Source organism: Dendrobates tinctorius, unplaced genomic scaffold, assembly GCF_039654945.1.
Source record: "Dendrobates tinctorius isolate UK_male_01 unplaced genomic scaffold, ASM3965494v1 ptg000065l, whole genome shotgun sequence".
Lineage (NCBI taxonomy): Eukaryota > Metazoa > Chordata > Amphibia > Anura > Dendrobatidae > Dendrobates > Dendrobates tinctorius.
This window is the reverse complement of record NW_027361733.1, coordinates 29,863,754-29,889,160: the sequence shown is the minus strand read 5'-3', so window position 1 is coordinate 29,889,160 and position 25,407 is coordinate 29,863,754. Positions and strand designations below refer to the sequence as shown.

Sequence of the window (25,407 nt, the reverse complement as noted above, 5' to 3'; positions counted from 1 at the left end):
CACTAGCTGCTCGATAGGGGGACACCTCGTGTGCAACAGTGGCAGCTGCAGATGGAGTGCTCGTACGACTGCGCTCTGTGGACGAGCTTTCGCTTCTGGAGGAGGAGGAGGAGGGTGGAACGCCTACAGCCAACTGTTTCCTATACCGTGGGCTAGGCAGCACTGTCCCACCACCGCTGTCCCCTGTGGACCCTGCATCCACCACATTAACCCAGTGCGCAGTGATGGACACGTAACGGCCCTGGCCATGCCGACTGGACCATGCATCAGTTGTGAGGTGCACCTTTCCACTCACTGACTGCTTGAGTGCATGGACAATGCAGTCTTTCACATGATGGTGGAGGGCTGGGATGGCTTTGCGAGAGAAGAAGTGGTGACTGGGTAGGTCATAGCGTGGTACTGCATAGGCCATGAGTTCGCGGAAAGCTGCGCTTTCCACCAACCGATAGGGCATCATCTCAAACGAGAATAGTTTGGCAATGTGGGCGTTCAAACCCAGTGTACGCGGATGAGAGACTGAGTACTTTCTTGACCTACTCATAGTGTCTGGGAGGGTGAGCTGGACTTGAGAGCTGCATATGGTGGATGTAGCGGTGGACAGGGCGGACTGAGAGAGGGTTGATGATGGTGATGGAGTTGGTGTTCTTTCTGATGGCCTAGATTCAGTATTTCATTGATATAACAGTGAGATTCCCTGACTGCTGTGGCCTTGCAACGACACCTCAACATTTGCTGCTGTGCTAACCGGTGGGCTTACAGTGGGGGAAACAATGTAGCGTTGCTGACTACCTTCTTTGTGATCAGTTGCACATGTGGCACTTGAGGTTTGGTGTTGTGTCCACGCTTGCAAGTGCATGCTGGTTAAATGTCTAAGCATGCAACTGGTATTCAAATTTTTCAGATTTTTCCCTCGGCTAAAGGTCTTTGCGCACTTCTTACAGATAACCTTGGCCTGATCATGAGGATTTTGTTCAAAAAAGTGCCACACTGCACTCTTCCTACTTTGGCAGACATTTTGCGGACTAGCACGCTGTGATGTTTTGACCCTCTGGACAAGCTGTCCAGCAACTCTTTTGATTTTTGGAACCTGTCTTTGGAGTGCTCCGGGCCTGCCAGATAACAGCTGTTGCGATGTCGATGTCTGCTGTGGATGCTCCTCATCTGAGCTATTGGAAGCAGCACCCTCTTCCCCCAATGGATGCCAATCTGGGTCAACAACTGGGTCATCCATCACCTCCTCTTCAATGTCATGTGCACCTTCCTCTGTGTCACCGTGTATGGTGGTATAGTGTGCGGGAAAGGGCACCTGAGTCTCATCAGGGTCAGAATCTGGCTCTGTACACTGCGAGGACAATGTAGTGCTCTGAGTGAATGTACCAGCAGAATCATCTATCAGCGGCTGTACATCAGTGCACTCCATGTCAGATTCATCTTGGCCTGGGTAATTCACCATTTCACTTGATAATCCAGGCATGGTATGTGAAAACAGCTCCATGGAGTAATCAGTAGTATGGCCTGCGTCATCCTTCAATCTTGGTTGGGGTGAAGGACACAAGGAAAGGTGTGGTTCATGAACATGAGCCTCCAATGACGACTCAGTGCTTTTACTTTTTACAACTTCAGAAGAGGAGGCGATAGAGCTGGAGGCTGAGTCAGCAATGTAAGACAAAACTTTTTCCTGATGCTCTGGCGTTAAAAGCGGTTTGCCAACTCCTAGAAAACTAAGCCTTCGAAGCCTTATGGAGCCAGATGATGACGCAGGCTCAACATCTCCTGCATTCGGTCCTATTTTGCTTTTGTCACTACCATCAGATCCACCACCAACACCATCATTACCAGCTGCCAACCCCCGCCCAATTCCACGGCCTCTTCCACCAGCCTTCCTCATTTTTGGTAGAAATGTAGACAAAATCCAACAAACTATATAGTAATGTAAAAAAAGGTACAAGGTGTCTATAGGACAGGGGAGATTTAGATTTTCTGCAGACACTTGTGGACACTGGACACTTGCATTATGTGAGGCCCACTGAATATCAGAGCGCTATGTCACAGGCTCGATGCAGCAGGTGTGAAAAAAGTGACTACAGGATAAGGGAGATTTTCAATTTCTGCAGACACTTGTGGACACTGGACACTTGGATTGTGTGAGGCTCACTGAATATCAGAGCGCTATGTCACAGGCTCGATGCAGCAGGTGTGAAAAAAGTGACTACAGGATAAGGGAGATTTTGAATTTCTGCAGACACTTGTGGACACTGGACACTTGGATTGTGTGAGGCCCACTGAATATCAGAGCGCTATGTCACAAGCTTGATGCAGCAGGTGTGAAAAAAGTGACTACAGGATAAGGGAGATTTTGAATTTCTGCAGACACTTGTGGACACTGGACACTTGGATTGTGTGAGGCCCACTGAATATCAGAGCGCTATGTCACAAGCTTGATGCAGCAGGTGTGAAAAAAGTGACTACAGGATAAGGGAGATTTTGAATTTCTGCAGACACTTGTGGACACTGGACACTTTTGGATTGTGTGAGGCCCACTGAATATCAGAGCGCTATGTCACAGGCTCGATGGCACAGGTGTGAAAAAAGTGAATTGTAGAATTGGGCAGAATAGGAATCTCCCTAGAGTGTAGGTCTGTAAGAACGGAACAAGTCCTCCACTTATCCTTCCACAGTGACACACAGATAGCTTCACTGTGGCTGTGATAACAGCCGTTACACGGTACTGTGTGAGGAGCGTACACCGCTGTATGGTGTGAATAAATGCACGCTCAGTACCTCAGCAGGACAAAAAAAAAATTGGGATTGCTTTTAAAAAAGCAGTTTGCAGAGCAGTGGGGAAACAGCAATGCAGCTGTCAGGAAGCCTTAGAAGGCAGCCTAACAACCAACACCGCTGATCCACCACAATATAGCCTCCCCTTGCAATGCACACACAGTGACTGGTGTGTTGCACAGACAAAATCGCTAGCAGCAGAAGCAGTTTTTTTTTCTTCTTCCCTGCCTAACGCTCTCCCTACAGAATCAGCAACCTCTCCCTATGCTAAGATCGGCAGAAGTAAGATGGCGGTCGGCGTGCACGCCCTTTTATAACCCCTGTGACGCCCACCAAAGCAAGCCAATCACTTGCGTGCCCTTCTGAAAGATGGTGGTGACCCCTGCCTATGTCATCACGTTGCCCACAGTGTCCGTGGATCCTGACTGGCTGAAAAAGAGCGCTAAACAAACTTTTGAAACGCGACTTTGGCGCGTAAGTCGCCGACCTCGTGGTCGACCTCATCCTAGGGTCGGGTTTCGTTTCATGAAACCCGACTTTGCCAAAAGTCGGCGACTTTTGAAATTGTTCGACCCGTTTCGCTCAATTCTAATAGTTACGCATTGAAAACTGAGGGTTATTTGGCTAAAGTTGTGGAGGGGGTTGGGCTGGCTCCAGGTTTTCGTGTGCCCTGGGCCAAAGAGTGTCAGTGCGCCCCTTTAACACATACCACAACTCATGGGCTTTAGGAAGTTTCGCCCCCAGCAGTTCGCCCCCAGCAATTTGCCCCCAGCAGTTCGCCCCCAGGTACATTTCGCCCCCGCACATTTCGTCCCTATCATTTCGCCCCCAGGAGGATTCGCCCCCGCACATTTCGCCCCTGTACATTTCGCCCCCAGCATTTCGCCCCCAGCAGTTCGCCCCCAGCAGTTCGCCCCTTGCAGTTCGCCCCCCTGATTTTTCGCCCCCAGCAGTTCGCCCCCAGATGTTTCACCCCCAGCAGTTCGCCCCGGATGTATCGCTCCCAGCAGTTCGCCCCCCGGATGTTTCACCCCCAGCAGTTCGCCCCCGGATGTTTCGCCCCTGGATTTTTCTCCCCCAGCAGTTCGCCCACGGATGTTTCGCCCCCAGCAGTTCGCCCCCGGATGTTTCGCCCCCAGATTTTTTGCCCCCAGCAGTTCGCCCCCGGATGTTTCGCCCCCAGCAGTTCACCCCCGGATGTTTCGACCCCAGCAGTTTGCCTCTGGATGTTTCGCCCCGGGATTTTTCGCCCCCAGCAGTTCGCCCCCGGATGTTTCGCCCCCAGCAGTTCACCCCCAGATTTTTCACCCCCAGCAGTGCGCCCCCTGGATGTTTCGCCCCCAGCAGTTTGCCCCCGGATGTTTCGCCCCTGGATTTTTCACCCCTGGCAGTTCACCCCCAGATGTTTCGCCCCCAGCAGTTCGCCCCTGGATTTTTCGCCCCCAGCAGTTCGCCCCCGGATGCTTCGCCCCCAGCAGTTCACCCCCGGATGTTTCGCCCCCAGCAGTTCGCCCCTGGATGTTTTGCCCCCAGCAGTTCTCCCCCAGATTTTTCACCCCCAGCAGTTCGCCCCCCGGATGTTTCACCCCCAGCAGTTCGCCCCTGGATGTTTCGCCCCTGGATTTTTCACCCCCGGCAGTTCGCTCCCGGATGTTTCGCCCCCAGCAGTTCGCCCCTGGATTTTTCGCCCCCCAGCAGTTCGCCCCCGGATGTTTCGCCCCCAGCAGTTCGCCCACGGATGTCTCACCCCCAGCAGTTTGCCCCCCGGATGTTTCGCCCCCAGCAGTTCACCCCCAGATGTTTCGCCCCTGGATTTTTCACTCCCAGCAGTTCGCCCCCGGATGTTTGGCCCCCAGTAGTTCGCCCCCGGATGTTTCGCCCTCGGATGTTTCGCCCCCAGCAGTTCACCCCCGGATGTTTCGCCCCCAGCAGTTTGCCCCCGGATGTTTCGCCCCTGGATTTTTCACCCCTGGCAGTTCACCCCCAGATGTTTCGCCCCCAGCAGTTCACCCCCGGATGTTTCGCCCCCAGCAGTTCGCCCCTGGATGTTTTGCCCCCAGCAGTTCTCCCCCAGATTTTTCACCCCCAGCAGTTCGCCCCCCGGATGTTTCACCCCCAGCAGTTCGCCCCTGGATGTTTCGCCCCTGGATTTTTCACCCCCGGCAGTTCGCCCCCGGATGTTTCGCCCCCAGCAGTTCGCCCCTGGATTTTTCGCCCCCAGCAGTTCGCCCCCGGATGTTTCACCCCCAGCAGTTCGCCCACGGATGTCTCACCCCCAGCAGTTTGCCCCCCGGATGTTTCGCCCCCAGCAGTTCACCCCCAGATGTTTCGCCCCTGGATTTTTCACTCCCAGCAGTTCGCCCCCGGATGTTTGGCCCCCAGTAGTTCGCCCCCGGATGTTTCGCCCTCGGATGTTTCGCCCCCAGCAGTTCACCCCCGGATGTTTCGCCCCCAGCAGTTCACCCCCGGATGTTTTGCCCCAAGCAGTTCGCCCCCGGATGTTTCGCCCCTGGATTTTTCTCCCCCAGCAGTTCGCCCACGGATGTTTTGCCCCCCCAGTTCGCCCCCGGATGTTTCGCCCCCAGATTTTTTGCCCCCAGCAGTTCGCCCCCAGATGTTTCGCCCCCAGCAGTTCACCCCCGGATGTTTCAACCCCAGCAGTTCGCCCCTGGATGTTTCGCCCCGGGATTTTTCGCCCCCAGCAGTTCACCCCCGGATGTTTCGCCCCCAGCAGTTCGCCCCCAGATTTTTCACCCCCAGCAGTGCGCCCCCTGGATGTTTCGCCCCCAGCAGTTTGCCCCCGGATGTTTCGCCCCTGGATTTTTCGCCCCTGGCAGTTCACCCCCGGATGTTTCGCCCCCAGCAGTTCGCCACTGGATTTTTCGCCCCCAGCAGTTCACCCCCGGATGCTTCGCCCCCAGCAGTTCACCCCCGGATGTTTCGCCCCCAGCAGTTCGCCCCTGGATTTTTCACCCCCGGCAGTTCGCCCCCGGATGTTTCGCCCCCAGCAGTTCGCCCCTGGATTTTTCGCCCCCAGCAGTTCGCCCCCGGATGTTTCGCCCCCAGCAGTTCGCCCACGGATGTCTCACCCCCAGCAGTTTGCCCCCCGGATGTTTCGCCCCCAGCAGTTCACCCCCAGATGTTTCGCCCCTGGATTTTTCACTCCCAGCAGTTCGCCCTGGATGTTTGGCCCCCAGTAGTTCGCCCCCGGATGTTTCGCCCTCGGATGTTTCGCCCCCAGCAGTTCACCCCCGGATGTTTCGCCCCCAGCAGTTCACCCCCGGATGTTTTGCCCCAAGCAGTTCGCCCCCGGATGTTTCGCCCCTGGATTTTTCTCCCCCAGCAGTTCGCCCACGGATGTTTCGCCCCCAGCAGTTCGCCCCAGGATGTTTCGCCCCCAGATTTTTTGCCCCCAGCAGTTCGCCCCCAGATGTTTTGCCCCCAGCAGTTCACCCCCGGATGTTTCAACCCCAGCAGTTCGCCCCTGGATGTTTCGCCCCGGGATTTTTCGCCCCCAGCAGTTCACCCCCGGATGTTTCGCCCCCAGCAGTTCGCCCCAGAATTTTTCACCCCCAGCAGTGCGCCCCCTGGATGTTTCGCCCCCAGCAGTTTGCCCCCGGATGTTTCGCCCCTGGATTTTTCGCCCCTGGCAGTTCACCCCCGGATGTTTCGCCCCCAGCAGTTCGCCACTGGATTTTTCGCCCCCAGCAGTTCGCCCCCTGATGCTTCGCCCCCAGCAGTTCACCCCCGGATGTTTCGCCCCCAGCTGTTCGCCCCTGGATGTTTTGCCCCCAGCAGTTCTCCCCCAGATTTTTCACCCCCAGCAGTTCGCCCCCCGGATGTTTCACCCCCAGCAGTTCGCCCCTGGATGTTTCGCCCCTGGATTTTTCGCCCCCAGCAGTTCGCCCCCGGATGCTTCGCCCCCAGCAGTTCACCCCCGGATGTTTCGCCCCCAGCAGTTCGCCCCTGGATGTTTTGCCCCCAGCAGTTCTCCCCCAGATTTTTCACCCCCAGCAGTTCGCCCCCCGGATGTTTCACCCCCAGCAGTTCGCCCCTGGATGTTTCGCCCTTGGATTTTTCACCCCCGGCAGTTCGCCCCCGGATGTTTCGCCCCCAGCAGTTCGCCCCTGGATGTTTCGCCCCTGGATTTTTCACCCCCGGCAGTTCGCCCTCGGATGTTTCGCCCCCAGCAGTTCACCCCCGGATGTTTCGCCCCCAGCAGTTCACCCCCGGATGTTTTGCCCCAAGCAGTTCGCCCCCGGATGTTTCGCCCCTGGATTTTTCTCCCCCAGCAGTTCGCCCACGGATGTTTCGCCCCCAGCAGTTTGCCCCCGGATGTTTCGCCCCCAGATTTTTTGCCCCCAGCAGTTCGCCCCCAGATGTTTCACCCCCAGCAGTTCACCCCCGGATGTTTCAACCCCAGCAAGTCGCCCATGGATGTTTCGCCCCCAGCAGTTCACCCCCGGATGTTTCGCCCCCAGCAGTTCGCCCCCAGATTTTTCACCCCCAGCAGTGCGCCCCCTGGATGTTTCGCCCCCAGCAGTTTGCCCCCGGATGTTTCGCCCATGGATTTTTCGCCCCTGGCAGTTCACCCCCGGATGTTTCGCCCCCAGCAGTTCGCCACTGGATTTTTCACCCCCAGCAGTTCGCCCCCGGATGCTTCGCCCCCAGCAGTTCACCCCCGGATGTTTCGCCCCCAGCAGTTCGCCCCTGGATGTTTTGCCCCCAGCAGTTCTCCCCCAGATTTTTCACCCCCAGCAGTTCGCCCCCCGCATGTTTCACCCCCAGCAGTTCGCCCCTGGATGTTTCGCCCCTGGATTTTTCGCCCCCAGCAGTTCGCCCCCGGATGCTTCGCCCCCAGCAGTTCACCCCCGGATGTTTCGCCCCCAGCAGTTCGCCCCTGGATGTTTTGCCCCCAGCAGTTCTCCCCCAGATTTTTCACCCCCAGCAGTTCGCCCCCCGGATGTTTCACCCCCAGCAGTTCGCCCCTGGATGTTTCGCCCCTGGATTTTTCACCCCCGGCAGTTCGCCCCCGGATGTTTCGCCCCCAGCAGTTCGCCCCTGGATGTTTCGCCCCTGGATTTTTCACCCCTGGCAGTTCGCCCCCGGATGTTTCGCCCCCAGCAGTTCACCCCTGGATTTTTCGCCCCCAGCAGTTCGCCCCCGGATGTTTCGCCCCCAGCAGTTCGCCCACGGATGTCTCACCCCCAGCAGTTTGCCCCCCGGATGTTTCGCCCCCAGCAGTTCACCCCCAGATGTTTCGCCCCTGGATTTTTCACTCCCAGCAGTTTGCCCCCAGATGTTTGGCCCCCAGTAGTTCGCCCCCGGATGTTTCGCCCTCGGATGTTTCGCCCCCAGCAGTTCACCCCCGGATGTTTCGCCCCCAGCAGTTCACCCCCGGATGTTTTGCCCCCAGCAGTTTGCCCCCAGATTTTTCACCCCCAGTATTTCGCCCCCCGGATGTTTCGCCCCCAGCAGTTTGCCCCCGGATGTTTCACCCCTGGATTTTTCACCCCCGGCAGTTCGCCCCCTGATGTTTCACCCCCAGCAGTTTGCCCCTGGATTTTTCGCCCCCAGCAGTTCGCCCCTGGATGTTTTGCCCCCAGCAGTTCACCCACGGATGTCTCACCCCCAGCAGTTTGCCCCCCGGATGTTTCGCCCCCAGCAGTTCACCCCCAGATGTTTCGCCCCTGGATTTTTCACTCCCAGCAGTTCGCCCCCGGATTTTTGGCCCCCAGTAGTTCGCCCCCGGATGTTTCGCCCTCGGATGTTTCGCCCCCAGCAATTCGCCCCCAGATTTTTCACCCCCAGCAGTTCGCCCCCAGATTTTTTGCCCCCAGATTTTTCACCCCCGGCTGTTCTCCCCCAGATTTTTCGCCCTAGCAGTTCACCTCCGGTAGTTTGCCCCCGGATGTGTGTACCCTGTTTTGCCCCCAGAATTTTGTGTTTGGATGTTTCGCCAGTTTGTCCTTGTGGTTCATGAATTCCCGTCCGTCATCAATTCACATGTCACAAAAGTACTGTACAGAGTGCTGCACTTTTGTGACATTTTAAATCAACTGTTTCCATCTGTAAACCTCACAACTGATTGCATTATAGCGTCAGAGCATTTTGCCCACAATTTTAACAAGACATTTTCCAAAACGTTTCTAAAACGTTTTTGTGTTACAAAAACATACCACGAAAAAAATAAACGGATTCAAAAAATGCAGTGTGAATTGGGCCTGATTTAGGAGGGGAATGTAAACCACTCTAAAATAAAAACATTTTGTGAACTTTTACCTGACCCAGCACTGACATGCTTTTTTGCAAGTTTTGTTGCAGATGTAACAATTTTCATGTCAGGTGTCCTGCAAGTTACATTAGACTAGCTTTTATTCCATCTTTGCATCAGAATATAGCAGTATCTAAAATCTCTACAAAGAGAGAGGTGTGCTAGCACAAAACATCAGTCAGCTTCCACAGCAATTCACTTTCTACAAGTATGAATTCAGTTCTATCCAAACGTGGGAAGAAGTTGGTCTACGAGAATCACATTTACGTATTTTCCAAACGGACGGCTGACGATGTCAATTCCATCTGGGTGTGTGAAAAACGGTCGACTTGCAAGTAACCAATCCCCACAACCATGCAGCACAAGCAGCAAGACCTGACGCAATCCGACTCATCAATGAGGCGGTCACTAGGGCAAGGACAACACAGGAGACAACACAACAGATTCTCACAGAAGTCATTTCAGGAGCCCATTCTAATGTTGCAGCACTTCTTCCAAGGAAAGCAACACTGAAGAGAACAACACGATTATCAAGGCAACTTGGCAATATTCCAAGGTTGCCCCAAACTCTTGATCAACTTGTTATTCCCCAGGAGTTCCAGGGGATCAGTATTTATGGTATCCAGCAGCAGTTCCTTCTGCATGACTCTGGTGAGCATTTAACATTTCCATTATATAGAGTTATAGCAAAATTTATGTTGCACAAATGTGAAAAATTATATATTACAAAGTGCTGATATAGAATACTATGTGATTATTTTACCTTAAAGGGAAACTTTGAGGATAGTGTAATGTAGGGTGAATCCTACTGATTCCAACTATGCCTCACTTGTTTAGTTGCAGTCTGATTCTCTGCTCAGCTTCAAAGTAGAAGTCCTGCCTTTGAGATACAGTGGTCTGCCATGTTCATAAGCAGAGTGGTAACCTTGTCCACCAACCATGATTTGCAGGTATCCAGCCATTGTCAATCACAGCCAGAGGACAAGGTTGTCGCATCAAACCCGCATCACTAGATGTCAATTTTAGTGTAGAATTTTCTGCTATAAATTGGCTGCAGATTGTCTGCTGCAACCACTTAGTGCATGTGAATGGACCTTAAGGATTCATTAACATGTCTCCTAACCTCTGCCCTGCCCCTTTAGCCACACCCCCTGCCAACAGCATGAAATTAAGTTCCAATGCTGACTTAGTGCTGCGAAGAGGGTACACCATGCCCCGGTAGGTGCCGGTCACTTACCGGAGCATGGCAGAGGGTTAATTAATATTCACCACCTGCTGCCACACGCTGCTTTGATATAGGACCTGGAATGATGTATGCAATCATGTGATCGCTCACGTCTCAGGATCTGCATCGAAGCAGAGTGAGGATAGCAGCGCAGCAGCAGGCGGTGAGTATTAGTTTATCCTTGCCATGCTCCAGGAGGAGACTGGCACCTACTAGAGCACGATAGATCCAGGGTGCCCGCTGTTCATGGGCGCATTACACCCCTCGGCGGCAGGCCCCCTGACGGCCCGGGGGCAGTGGCATCCCCTGCCTACATGGTAGGTACACCACTGCTGCACTGCATGTCTTTTTCTTTAACAGTGCATTTTTTTCATGAGCATGTGGATGGGATTTAGACATTTACGCTGCATATGACCCCGACCTAATGAACCGTTGAGTTAGTATGCTTTTTTTCACAAATTCTTCTTACATGTTTGCTCGTTTTTCCTGATATAAACCTTTTATTACCATGGAATTCTGCAATTGGCTAGTTTCTGCTGCCGTTATTCCTTTCACGACTTTGAAAATGTGACATTTTTGAAGCTTGGAAGCATTTTTAAAGAGGAATATATCATTTTCCACTGTTCCACTGGGACAATACATGTCGTAGAAAAAACTATTGTTTAGCATCTTCACACCAGATTTTGCTTCAATTTAACGTTTCTTTTATAAAATCAGAAAATCTGAAGCAAAATGTGAGTTTTTAATGTGACATATGAACAACGGATGTTTCTGATTAGGAAAATTTATTGTGAATTCATCCCAAAATTCTCTGTCGCGCATCCACCCTTTTTGCACTGCACCGAGCGCACAAAAATGCAGCACAGTGTGTTTGGAGCACGTCGGCGCAGCGCAAAAAGGGCGGATGCGCGGGCAAAAGTGTACCAGCGCACGACCAGCGTACCCAACGCTAAGTATAGGGTATGCTGATCGCATGCAGTGCCATGCAATTGGAGGAGGAGCTGACCGAAGGAGGTACAGCCGGGGGCAGAGCTTAGTGGCAGCCCTGCACTGCGCCCAATAACGCAAGTGTGAAACTAGCCTAAGTGTCCAAGAAAAAATATGCAACTCCAGGTAGAGAAAAGTTAATCCATGTGGCAGAAATGACCAGAGTACATATTAGAGATTGGAAAGCTAAGGTATAAGGAAGATATATAAAAGAAAAAGTGTTGCTACATTACCTTAAGTAGTGGCGGTACCCCATCGCACGTTTCGCATTTGCTTTTTCAAGGGGAGTGTGTTTTTTAATATAATCAGGTAAAATTACCTTTGGGTATCTTTTATACAGGGTGCCGCTACCTCCTTGACTAGCGCGTCCACCCCAACGTGCGTTTCGGCTCCTTTCTCAAGGGGCCTAGTACCAACCATGTGTCTCCATTATTTATATCTCCCAGCCGCAGCATGGTATATCGCGTGACCAGAAGTGATGCTCACCACCCGGATGTGACACATCACATCCGGGAGGTGAGCGTTACTTCCAGTCACGCAGACCAGAAGTGACCATGGTTATCTGATTATATTTGCAGAGTATTATTGTAATTATGGGTATGAGGGCTATTGCCAGGCAAGCGGCATTGTTTTATGGTTGACATCTAGATCATAATCTGTGATGTGGCCTATACAGCTTGTGATATAATTATGGCTATATTAATATTTGTAGTAGTTTATTATTAGGGCTTTTTCAGTTCTGCCCCTTGTAGCTGCAATATATTGCTGGCAGTCCCTATGTCTATCTGTTTTCGTGGTAGCTGTGTCTTTCTGGATTTGCGTGTTTAATGAGTGACTGTGAGCAATGAGTGTATCTGTAGTCTCCTACTTCCCCAGTTTTGGCAGTACAGTTTTAATGAATTTGTTTCAAAAAAATTATATTTTTATACACACAATAATTGCCTTGTGATCATCCTTTTTCCTATGGTTCTATGAGGTACCGACAGACACGGAGGGTCCTCTTCAATCCTCTTCCATGCACTTCCACATTGTGTGAATATGTCATCGTTCCCGAGGGAATCCCTTTCATTATTCCTAGCTAGGGATTCCCTTGATCAAGAAGACTCTCCACACAGGTAGGGACATCGGCAAAGGGGAGAGAAGCGATTTTTATTTTCTGATGAGCAAACTCCAAACATTGCCTGTTTTGGGTCGGTGTGGTTGAACCCAAGCAGGCAATGTTCGATACGAAACCTGAACTTTCCAGATCGGGTTTGCTCATCACTAGATATAGTATGATATGTAATGGACGACAAAAAGAAGCCATTAAGTGTAACACCACTAGTACATGACAGTAAAATGATGGTCACTTGTCTTAGATCAGGGGTGTCAAACTCATATTCACCAAGGGCCACACCAATATAATGGTTGTCCCCAAAGAGTCGTTTGTTACTGAAAGACCAGATGCACACAATCGAGTCCCGTCCAGAACATGCATTTCTCTGCACAGATCAGTGCATGCCCCTATATAAGGCATGTCACGGTGGATCAGCTGTTTACCAAGCGCTGTCACATCTTCCCTGGATCTCACTGAAATCATGGAGAGCTATGGCTGCAGCTTCCAGTCACTTGTCCTTGTTGCTGGTGCTGAAAGCTGCTGATAAACAGCTGGTTCAATGCAGAATACAACTGGACCCTATTCTTGGCCTAATCTGAGGAATGGGCATCAACAGAAAAAGGGATCCTGAAGTGAGAATACCACTTTTATCTGCTGACCCATTCTTTGGTGTACTGGCAGAGTGTTCTATGAGGGCTAATCCCAAAACCCCCCTTCTGAAGACCTGATAAAGAGGTCCTGTAAAAGCAGGTTAACCACCACTTTAGTTCAGCAAAGCCAGTATCTCAGTTCTGCAGAGATGGTTGGTGGGATTAACAATGTAGTCAGTCAACAGTCCCCCTGCTTCCATACATAGTCTGCATTAAACGGGTATTCTCATGCCGAACAGCAGAATAAGGCAGCATGCTTTCAGCAATCACGTTGCGATAAGCATGATGCCGACCTTCCCCTCCTGGTACTTACCTAGAAGTCTTCTGCTCATCTTTGCCTGATCTTCTCCTGACTGTGTGGGCTGGCGATCGCCATGCTGGATCCGGAGGCCACCACGAGTCCTCTCCTTCTTCCCAGCATCCTCTTCTTTTGCTTGATCTCATCGTGGCACTGCGCATGTGCAGCAGTGTTTTGATGACAGGAGAGGCATCCTGCCCCCTGGATTGACTGATGAATGGGGCAGGAGTGACGTCATGTCAGTGAGCGGCCAGGAGACATTTGGCCTCACTGCCATGGCATTCTTCATGCTTCATGGATCAGTGATGAAAAGACAGCCAGAAGCAGGAGAAGACGTGACGGGGAACAGCTAGACTGCACTCCTGGACCCAAGAGCTGCAGCTGCGACAGGTAAGTATGTCAGTTTTTTTGTGTTCTAGGGTGATAATACTCCTTTAAGGCCAGCCAATAGAGCTGTTGAAAAGGCAGCCACAAGAATCTCCAGCAATTGGGTCCTGCATATTTTACCCCCAGGTATGTTCAGCCCTAGATGTTTTGTTCCCTGTAGGTTGACCCCAAAAGCAAAACATCGGGGGGTGAACTGCTGGGGGCAAAACATCCGGGGGCGAAAAATCCAGGGGCGAAACATCTGGTGTCGAACTGCTGGGGGCGAAACATCCGGGGACGAACTGCTGGGGGTGAAACATCTGGGGGCGAAACATCCGGGGGTGAAATGCTGGGGGCGAAACATCCGGGGGTGAACTGCCGGGGGCGAACTGCTGGGGGCGAACTGCTGGGGCCAAACATCCGGGGTGAACTGCTCGGGGCGAAACATGCAGGGGCGAAAAATCAGGGGGCAAACTGCTGGGGGCGAAGTATCCAGGGGCGAACAGCTGGGGGTGAAACATCCAGGGTCAAACTGCTGGGGGCGAACTGCTGGGGGTGAAACATCTGGGGGCGAACTGCTGGGGGCGGAACATCCGGGGGTGAACTGCTGGGGGCGAAACATCCGGGGGTGAACTGCCGGGGGCGAACTGCTGTGGGCGAAACAGCCGGGGGGCGAACTGCTCGGGGCGAAACACCTGGGGGCGAACTGCTGGGGGCGAACTGCTGGGGCCAAACATCCGGGGGTGAACTGCTCGGGGCGAAACATGCAGGGGCGAAAAATCAGGGGGCGAACTGCTGGGGGCGAAGTATCCGGGGGCGAACAGCTGGGGGTGAAACATCCAGGGTCAAACTGCCGGGGGCGAACTGCTGGGGGCGAAACATCCGGGGGCGAACTGCTGGGGGCAAAACATCCGGGGGCGAACTGCTGGAGGCGAAACGTCCAGGGGCGAACTGCCGGGGGTGAACTGCTGGGGGCGAAACATCCGGAGGCAAACTGCTCGGGGCGAAACATCTGGGGGCGAACTGCCGGGGGTGAACTGCTGGGGGCAAAACATCCGGGGCGAACTGCGGGGGGCGAACTGCTGGGGGCAAAACATCCGGGGGCGAACTGCTGGGGGCGAAACATCCGGGGGGTGAACTGCCGGGGGCGAACTGCTGGGGGCGAAACATCCGGGGGCGAACTGCTCGGGGCGAAACATCCAGGGGCGAAACATCAGGGGGCCAAGTATCCGGGGGCGAACTGCTGGGGGTGAAACATCCGGGGGCGAACAGCTGGGGCGAAAATCCAGGGGCAAACTGCCGGGGGCGAACTGCTGGTGGCGAAACATCCGGGGGTGAACTGCTGGAGGTGAAACAGAAACATCCGGGGGCGAACTGCTGGGGGCGAAACATCCGGGGGCGAACTGCTGGGGGCGAAACATCCGGGGCGAACTGTCGGGGGTGAACTTCTGGGGGCGAAACATCCGGGGGCGAACTGCTGGGGGCAACCTGCTGTGGACTGCTGGGGGCGAAATGTGCGGGGGTGAAATGTGCGGGGGGCGAAACCTCCTGGGGGTCAAATGCTGGGGATGAAATGTGCGGGGCAAAATGTACCCAAGGGCGAACTGCTGGGGGCGAACTGCTGGGGGCGAAACATCCAAATCCCCAACTCATGATGCTCCAATACGCCACAGAAATATAGGTATAGTGCAATGACACATATGTCACTGCATACATGACATGACTGATCTATTTTAAATTGTACAATAGCTCAAAAACAGGACAGTATATTACTCCATACAGTGTTATGGCCACCACATTGTGCGCCATACAGAATAATGAGCCCCATATATTTCTCCATACCAAATAATTAGTCACATATAATGTTCCATACAGTATCTGATGAGCTCCACACAATGCTCCATATATAATGGGCCCCATTTGTAATGCTCCAGTGTATAATGTGCCCCTTAGATGCTGCTCCAGTGTCTGATCTGCCCCATTTACAATGCTCCAGTATATGATGGGCCTCAAGGATTCATGGATCATGCTCCAGTGTATGATGAGCTCCACATAGTGCTCCATATATGATGGGCCCCATTTGTAATGCTCCTGTATTATGTGCCCCTTAGATGCTGCTCCAGTGTCTGATCTGCCCCATTTACAATGCTCCAGTCCATGATGGGCCTCATGGATGATGCTCCAGTGTATCTTGGGCCCTAATAATGCTCCATATATAATGGGCCCCATTTGTAATGCTCCAGTGGATAATAGGCCCCTTAGATGCTGCTCCAGTGTCTGATCTGCCCCATTTACATTGCTCCAGTACATGATGGGCCTCATGGATGATGCTCCAGTGTATGATGGGCTCCAATAATGCTCCATATATAATGGGCTCCATTTGTAATGCTCCAGTGTATAATGTGCCCCTTAGATGCTGCTCCAGTGTCTGATCTGCCCCATTTACATTGCTCCAGTACATTATCTGCCCCATTTACAATGCTCCAGTATATGATGGGCCTCAAGGATTCATGGATCATGCTCCAGTGTATGATGAGCTCCACATAGTGCTCCATATATGATGGGCCCCATTTGTAATGCTCCTGTATTATGTGCCCCTTAGATGCTGCTCCAGTGTCTGATCTGCCCCATTTACAATGCTCCAGTGCATGATGGGCCTCATGGATGATGCTCCAGTGTATGATGGGCTCCAATAATGCTCCATAGATAATGGGCCCCATTTGTAATGCTCCAGTGTATAATGTGCCCCTTAGATGCTGCTCCAGTGTCTGATCTGCCCCATTTACAATGCTCCAGTACATAATGGGCCTCATGGATGATGCTCCAGTGTATCATGGGCCCTAATAATGCTCCATATATAATGGGCTCCATTTGTAATGCTCCAGTGTATAATGTGCCCCTTAGATGCTGCTCCAGTGTCTGATCTGCCCCATTTACATTGCTCCAGTACATTATGGGCCTCATGGATGATGCTCCAGTGTATTGTGTTTTTGGCACTACCAGCAGATGCACCACCACGACCACCACCATCAGTACCAGGTGGCCCTCCACGCCCACATCCGCGTCCTCTTCCACCATACTTCCTCATGTTATTGAAAATGGACCCAAAATGGCAGCAGATATATGGTACTTTATCCGAAGCGTACAGGCATACATAGACGCTCACAAGCTCAGTATGGATTACCCAATAAAATAACAAGTTGAAAAAGGGTACAGTATCACCAGATGCAAGGTATATATAGTATAGTGTAAACATTCTGATTCTCCGTATACATTTCAGGAAGCAGACACAAACGCTCTCAGGCCCAGTATGGATTACACAAGAATATGAAAAGTTGTAAATGGGTTATGTACCACAAACGTACAGCTGTATTCAGTGTTGGGGTAATCTTAAAGTTCCAAAAATATTGCCGGAGTAACAGACAGACGTTTACAGGATCATTATGGATTACACCAGAATCTAAATAGCTAAAAAGGTTACTGTATCAGAAGCGTTCTGCTGTATACAGTGTTGGCCAAATTGAAAATATCGGTATATACTTCCGTAGTCACCCTCAGACGCTCACTCAGTTTGGTTTTGACCATAATAAAAAATGTTGCAAAAAAGTTCCTGGATAACAAGATAGTAAGTATATATTTTTCAGGGTACAATTGAAATCTCCGTATAAATAGTCCCATAGTCACTCTCAGACGCTTACACAGTATGGATTTGACCGTAATGCTAAATGTCGAACAAAGGTACTGTATATCAAGATACAAGCTGTATCGAGTATAGTGTAAAAATTTGTTTCTCCGATTCACCGTATATATAGAAGGCGTAACCCACACATGCTCAATCACTATGGATGATGTAGGAAAGGTCGACTGACAGACAACCAGCCTGTAGTGAGAAGCAGAGGTGTAGCACAGTGTAGGTGTGAAACCGCTAAGATAAAGAGAAAGGGTGCAGTGTTTTAGCTTTCCCATTGGAGGGCAGTGGAGAGTGTAGGAGTGGGACTGAATAACTGCCATTGGTCAGAGAAACTGTTAGGTGATGGTGGGCGGAGTTACCAGAACTGGAAGTATAAAAGGCTGAGGGAAGGTTCTGGAAGAGTCAGTCAGCGAAGGGAGCACAGTAAAGAAGAAGTTCTGCTGAGAAAATAGAGACAGTGGAAAGACTCCAGAGAGGACTGACAGTTGAGGCGGTCACGGGGGGGTGGCCCAGAGGACCGTAGCCGCAGACGAAGACGGCCTGGGGCTATCATACGGACGGTGTGCTCAGACTGGTGCAGCGCTGTGGTGGTTGGGCCTAGGCCAGCTACAGTGGAAGAGCCACAGAGGACACCATGATTATAGTTACGAAGGAAGTGAAGGTGAAGGAGCCTGTGTACAGAGAAATGTGAAATGGCCGTGGTGAATTGCTGTTGTCGACAGAAAGATGTGCACTAAAAACGGACCTGTTCAATACAAACTCTGTCTCGGTCTCATGTTTGTCTGCGGCAAGAAGAGGGTCCCCCCCCATAGTTGGTTATCCTACAGATGATACCTTAATACAAATTTTTGAAACAAGGTACTGTATCAGCACATACCAGGTGTGTCCAGTCTAGGGTTAAATTTCCGTCTATACTTCCGGAGTCAGACACAGACACTCACAGGCTCACTATGTATTACACTAGAATTAAAAAAGTAGAAAAAGTGAAAGGTATTCATAGCGTACAACACCACTATACAGTTTTGTGGTACTTTTAAATCTTCATATATATTTCAATCTCAGTAAGCCAGTCAAGAATCTCCGCTACTGGAAACTACATGTATACAAGTATAGATGCAAAGTCGAGTGTTAGCAGAAATTTTGGAATTACTCATCGCGGGGAAACCTCCCGGTATATGTTGCAGAGGTGATGCAGACCCTCAATTACTGTGTCTGTGGAGAAAGCAAAAAAGGTTCTTTGTGAAAAAAGGATTGCTTTATCGCAGTAGCGTGGATCACATCACCGTTACTCGTCTCCATCAAACTGTGATCACAGGGAAAGATGTACCCATGGTCCTCACTGCCTATCATGATGTGTCTGGTCATTTTGGATTGCAAAAGACAGAAGCCACAGGCCGTAGGTGATTCTATTGGATTGGCATGAGAGGAGACATTGAAAAATGGTGGCAGGAATGTCACACGTCTGTGACTATCACAACTGTGAAAGGTGATCATAAACCACCACTGCATCCGCTTGTAAGTTGATGTCCATTTCAAATGGTAGCCATTGTTCATCTGAAGGTAGAGGCCAGCAGGACAGGCCATAGCTACATCTTAACCATCATTGATCAATACACCAAATTTCTAGTGGCCGTCCCTGTGAAGGATTTAACTGCCCAGACTACACAGCGGTGGAGCAGGGAGAGGTAAGTATTGCAACTTGCAAGTGCTGTGGCCATGACCAAGCAGGGGGGCACAATCGTGGTCGACGGTACTGGCACAGGGCCCCTCATAGTACGCTGGTGTGTCTGACGGCGAGTGGGCCCTCCCACCATCAGAGACACTGTATTGTACTATGAGGGGCCCTGTGCCATTGCCGTCGGCCATCAGTGGGCCCATCCACCTATTCAGGGCAACGGCACTTGACAGGGTGTGCCAGGTCTTGATCCAAGCCATTGGGGGAGGGGTGGGCAGCCCAGTTAGGGAGGTTTAAAAATTGGCATATGTAGATTTGTTGGCTGAACATTCAGCTGCTGCAAAGGGCGTAATTGGGCAAGTCTGAGGAAGAGGAGGAAAAAACCGAGGCACTTTTCTGGTAACCTATGTGTCATCAGGGGAAGGTGGAACAAAATCCTTTGAAACCCATGCATGGTTCATTTTAATGATGGTTAGATTATCAACATTTTGGGTCCACAGACGGGTCCTTTTTTCTGTCAGGATTGATCCAGCAGCACTGAAGACTCTTTCAGATAACACACTAGTAGCAGGGCAAGCAAGCTCCTGTAAGGCATATTGTGCCAATTCAGGCCAGACGTCCAGTTTAGAGGCCCAATAGTCAAAGGGGAATGACTTGCGAGGGAGAACATCGATATGGGAGGAAAAGTAGTTTGTAACCATAGTTGACAACTGCTGACTCCTGTCACTTTTAATCGATGCAGTATTAGCAGTCGTGTGATCGGTACTTGAGAAATCATTCCACAACATGGTCATTAAACCTCTGTCTCCAACGACACTTCTGCTGTGTGCAGCAAGAACACCTCTTCCATTGTGCCCACTACGGCTTGTGGGAGAAACAGCACCGCTGCTGTGTGCTGGGAAAGCCTCAAACAAACGGTTTACCAGTGTTGCTTGTTTGTTTGCCAATATTATCTCTAGGTTCTCCTGTGGCATGATATTGTGTAATTTGCCTTTGTAGCGTGGATCGAGGATGCTGGCCAGCCAGTAGTCATCATCCCTCATCATTTTGGCAATGCGGAGGTCCCTTTTTAGGATCCGCAAGGCATAATCGCACATGTGGGCCAATGTTCCAGGTGTCAATGATGCACTGCCTGTGGTGGGTGGAGGAGCAGTTTCTGGAAAATCCACATCCCTACAGTCACGCACAAACCCTGTCCCTGACCTTAGAACGCCAACATTTTCTCTTGCCCCCTGAGAAACATCCTCCTGCCCAAAATAATCATCCCCCTCATCCTCCTCCTCTTCCTCTTCTTTCTCCAACTCGTCCAGGACAGTTCCCTGACCAGACAATGGCTGACTGTCATCAAGGCTTCCCTCCTCGTCCTCCGCTGCAGATGCCTGATCCTTAATGTGCATCAAAAGTTTGCATGAGCAGACGCATAAGTGGGATGCTCATGCTTATAATGGCATCGTCTGTGCTTACCAGCCATGTGCATTCTTCAAAACACTGAAGGACTTTACAGAGGTCTTTCAGTTTTGACCACTGCACACCGACAATTCCATGTCTTCCCTCAAACTGCCTGCCCGTGTATCCTCTCACAAATGCACTACAGCCTGCCTCTGTTCGCACAGCCTCTCAACCATGTGCAGGGTGGAGTTCCACCTTGTTGCAACGTCTATGATTAGGCGGTGTGTTGTGAGTTCATTCTCTGGTTCACCAGTTGTGAGTTCTCCGTTCAGACTCCATCTGGTGGTAACAGGAGGTAGTGAGGCTGATTTGATCGGTGGAGATCTGCCACCTGAGAATGAGGCTGACGATTGGAACTCAGGAGTCTCAGATTGCCCTATTCAGTTGCTGGTGATTCCTTCTGGCTTGTCAGCTCTTGGTTTTCAGTTCTGTTCCAGTCATCTAAAGCTAAGTTTTTCTGCTAATGTTCACACTTGATTTTGTTGGTCTATTCAGTTTTTTGTGTGGTCAGCCAGCCCCGGCTGGGGGCTGTGCTAAATTTCCACTCTTATTTATCAGTATTTTGCCAATTTGCATTTTGTCCCTTACTAGTTTGGTCTCTTTTTGCTCTGTCTCAGAATATTTCAAAGTGCTGATATAGTGGGAGAAGTTAATTTTGCTATCAGAAGTGTTGGACATTATTTTTGTAGGGTTTTTTGCAGGTTGCAGACAGTGTCTTTCCTTTCCTTTCCTTTCTAGTTAGTTTGGGCCCCATCGTTTGCTCAGCCTATTTTCCTGCCTGTGTTTGTGCCTTCATCTTGTTTCACCATCAATACATGTGTGGGGGCCATCTATTCCTTTGGGGTCTGCTCTGGGGCAGTTAGTTTTACCCTTTTCATGCTTCAGGCTTATTTAGTCCTCCGGCTGTGACGAAGCATCTAGGAACATCGTAGGTACGCTGCATGGCTGCTGGTAGTTGTGTGGTAGGATCAGGGATCTGCAATCTGCATAGTTACCAATCTCTCTGGTTTTCTGTGTCTTAGCTTGTTTTGCTTTTTTCTCCTCGGTGACCCATTCATAACAGCGGTGCTTGGGGAGGTGGAGCAATCGCTGCAGCTTCTGCATGCGACTGGAGTGTACGGCCAAGCGACGGATGTGCGAGCACAGTCTTCGCACCTTATGGAGCAGGGATGTTAACTCCGGATATTTATTGAGGAAGCACTGCACCAACAGGTTCAAAGTGTGAGCCAGGCAAGGTATGTGTGTGAGTTTTGCATGGGCTATGGCTGCCACAAAATTACGGCCATTATCACTGACTACCTTGCCTGCCTCAAGATGTAGACTGCCCAGCCATGACTCTGTTTGTCACTGCAAGTAGTCAGCCAGTACCTCCGCGGTGTGTCTGTTGTCGCCCAAAGACATCATCTTTAACACAGCCTGCTGACGCTTACCACTAGCTGTTCGATAGTGAGACACCTCGTGTGCAACACTGCCAGCTGCGGATGTAGTGCTTGTGCGACTGCGCTCTGTGGATGAGCTTTTGCTGATAGACGAGGAGGAGGAGGAGCGAAATCCTACAGCCAACTGTTTCCTATACCGTGGGCTAGGCAGCACTGTTCCACCACCGCTGTCCCCAGTGGAGCCTGCATCCACCACATTAACCCAGTGCGCAGTGTGGTGTAGTAACCCCTGTGTCCGATAGGGGGCACTGTGTGGAGGTCTCAGGAGAAGGGATGAATGGCAGAGTGTTGAGTGGCCGTTATGTATCTCAAAGTGGGTGGCTTTGAGATGGAGACTTATGTTTGTGTGATCAGCAAGGGCATTGCTGAGGTGCTGCGTTAATATGTGAGGGAGAAGTCTCCAGGTAACTAGAGAGTTGGGGGGGCCTGGTTACCTACAAACCCACCCAGGGGGTGTGTTTAAAGCACGGTTGTAAAGAGTGTGAAAATGCCTGAAGGACCTGTGATGAGGTCAGAGTCATGTGTCCCAGTGGGCATGGCTATGAACGATATAATGTGGCCGGGGTGAGTCACAAGAGGTGAATGCAGGTACCTGGTTGGTCTAGAGCGGAAGGTCCCATGAGGAGAGTTGTCTCCTGGCTAACAGCCTGTGTGTGGCGGAGTGTAATGGCTGCCAGCATCTAAGAGTCCCAGAGGAGAGAGTGGATGTCTGCAGCGTGGAGCAACAGCCATGAGAGAACCCTGACGTGGGTGAGATAATTATGAGGCTGAAGAGCCTGTGTATGCTGGACATTACTACCAGAGTGAAGCTATAATGGACGCTATGCTGTTATATGCCATTTATGTTGCTTCTGTGGGTTTATGATGGAGGAATAAACCGCATGGACTGTTTTGGTTTTGGGGAAAACTTGGTGCCGGATGTGTTTTGTTCACTGCCTAGTGAGGATCCCCTAACTGAATAACAGTGCTGCCTCACATTTGGTGGAGTAAGCTATGGGCATTATTGTAGCCTTTTTGCTGGGAGCAATGGAAGAGGACTGCAAAGTCGGTTGCTAAGGGCAACGCTGAGCCAGGAGGGCTGACGGTATGGAAAACCGTGTGATATGCTGACTGGAGTCAGTGGAAAAGACTTATAGGATGCCTCTGCGGTAGAGGGGTCCGAGAACCTGCGCGGCCAGCAGGTGACGGTCGTGAAAACTGTGTTGTACTGACTGGGGTCAGTGAGAAAGAGACTGGTGATTGATAGGGTGCCTGTGTGGAGAAGAGGTATCCGAGGACCTGTGGGGCTGACACAGGTAACAGACAGGTGTTTGTGTTGTACTGACCTGGGTCAGGGAGAAAGACTGTGTACCTGGAGGGTTCAGTGAGCAAGGTCCTGGAGGGGTCATTGTTGAGAGATTCTAGGAGAAGAATCGGATCCCCGGAGCACATGGTATGACCTTGGACCTGGTGAGGCGTGAGTGTTGGGCAGTCTCAGGAGGAGATGGATGTCCTGAAGAGCACCCGCTAAACCCCTGGACCTGGTGAGGCCGGTGTGTTGGGAAACCCTGGGAGGAGGGCCGCTCCCTGAATAGCACCTGGTGCGCCCTGTGTGTTGGACGGTCTCAGGCGGAGACGGAACGTCCTGAATAGCATACAGACAGGACACGTGAGTTTTGTGTGGTGTGTTGGTGTGGCCGGTGTGTTGGGAAACCCTGGGAGGAGGGCCGCTCCCTGAATAGCACCCTGTGTGTTGGACGGTCTCAGGAGAGGAGACGGAATGTCCTGAATAGCACACAGAAAGGACACGTGAGTTTTTTTGTGGTGTTTTTTTTCTTCTTTTCTCAACTCAGCCTGCGGTGGCTCAGTGGGAGGCAAAAAGGTGACAAGCGGTTTCCGGTAAATCGGCGGGGTTACGAAGGGGACAAGCGGCTTCCGGGAGATTGGCGGGTCCACAAAGGGGACAAGCGGCTTCCGGTGGATCGGTAGGTCCACGAAGACAGCGCCAGAAGGAACTGGTGTGGTGTCGGTGATCGGTGACAGCAGGAGCTGTGGTGGTGCCAGCAAGGACTTGTGTGGTATCGTTAAAAGAGACAAACTGTGCTGTGTGAACTGTGGTCTGAGAAGACCGGTATAACGGACATGGGGAAATCCCGAAAGGGGGCGGTGGCCCAAATCGGGGTGGTAGCCCAAAAGGGGGTGCAGTCCCGGAAGGGGGCAGTGACCCAAAGTGAGGTGGTAACCCAAAAAAAAGTGGAGTCCCAGAGGGGGGCGGTGACCCAAATTGGGGAGGTAACCCAAAAAGGGGTGAAGTCCCGGGACGGGGCAGTGACCCAAATTGGGGTGGTTCAGGAAATGGCAGCACTGGTTGACTCAGTGGGTATGTCTGGAGACCCGCAGTGTGTCTGTATGAGTTTTGAGGAGTGCGGCATGGATTTTCCAGATAATGATGGGCCACAGTTGTGTACTGTGATGCTGCATCGGGAAGGAGCCTCTGGTCGGCTGGACTCAGAGAGTCAGGTCACTCTGACAGGAACTCCTCTCATTTTCTCTCTGACCGAGAAAAACGTCAGGATTCGCTGTAAACACGGGGTCATGGTGAACTATGCAGTAGACAGAGGAATGTCCGAGGGGACCAAAGGTGGTGCGTGCCAAGGGGGCGGCATACCACGGGACTTAGTCTATGCCTTGGAGAGGGGCTGGGACTTTGTTTTGTTTGATGACGTATGGTCGGATGATGGAGACGTTTTGACTGTTGGGCCAGTAGACACTGAGACAGTGACGGCTCCTGACGTGGACAGGTCAGAGGTAGAACTGACCAGAAGAAGAAGTACATCTGCCCAACTGGCAGACCTGATGTCTAGTGACAAGATGGATGGTTGGCTGGGAGATGAGACGTCTGGACTAGACACATTTGTGGACGGTAACTGGAGGGTTCACTCGACTGATAGGGCTGACCCAGTGGTACCCCTTGAAGATATAATTAAAGAAGTAGTGGTGCGACACGAGATGGCAAAAAAAGAACAAGGCCATGAGATACAGTTGATAAAAGAGACAGTAGAACATCTCGAAAGAGAAAAAGTCCTGAGACAAATGGCCGAGCACAGGGTTGAGGGGCTCGAGAAAGACGTCATGGAGCTCAGAGGTCACTTGTCCGCCTGGCAAAGTGTCAACAAGAGCCTTAAGGAAGAGATGGAAGAACTCAGAGGAGTTGTAAAAGGTCTTCTGCGGGAGAAGAAGTTGGACGAAGACTTACCGCGGGTGAGCGCGAGTGATAGTAAGACAGAACTGCCAGTAGCCATCGTAGCAAAGGGTCATGAAGTGATCACATCATGTGAAGTTGGTGAGTTAAGAACTGAAGAAGACTGTCACCCGGTCGGGTCAACGATAGTGAGGAAATTGTCCGTGGTAAAGCTAGAGCCTTCGGTCCAGGAAGAGAGCAAGACCACGACCTTCCAGTCTGTGATGACTCGGCAGTTGGTGATAGTATCAGCCAGAAA

General features: G+C 51.5%; 1 long non-coding RNA gene across 1 annotated transcript in view; it reads left to right on the top strand.

Moving 5' to 3' along the window:
- The first annotated feature begins 10,383 nt into the window (after window positions 1-10,383).
- The window catches only part of LOC141094946 (uncharacterized), a 126,643-nt gene continuing 111,619 nt past the window's right edge, over window positions 10,384-25,407 (top strand). Inside the window, exon 1 of the long non-coding RNA XR_012233216.1 lies at window positions 10,384-10,440. This is a non-coding gene — a long non-coding RNA (uncharacterized lncRNA). The remainder of the gene's footprint in view (window positions 10,441-25,407) is intronic.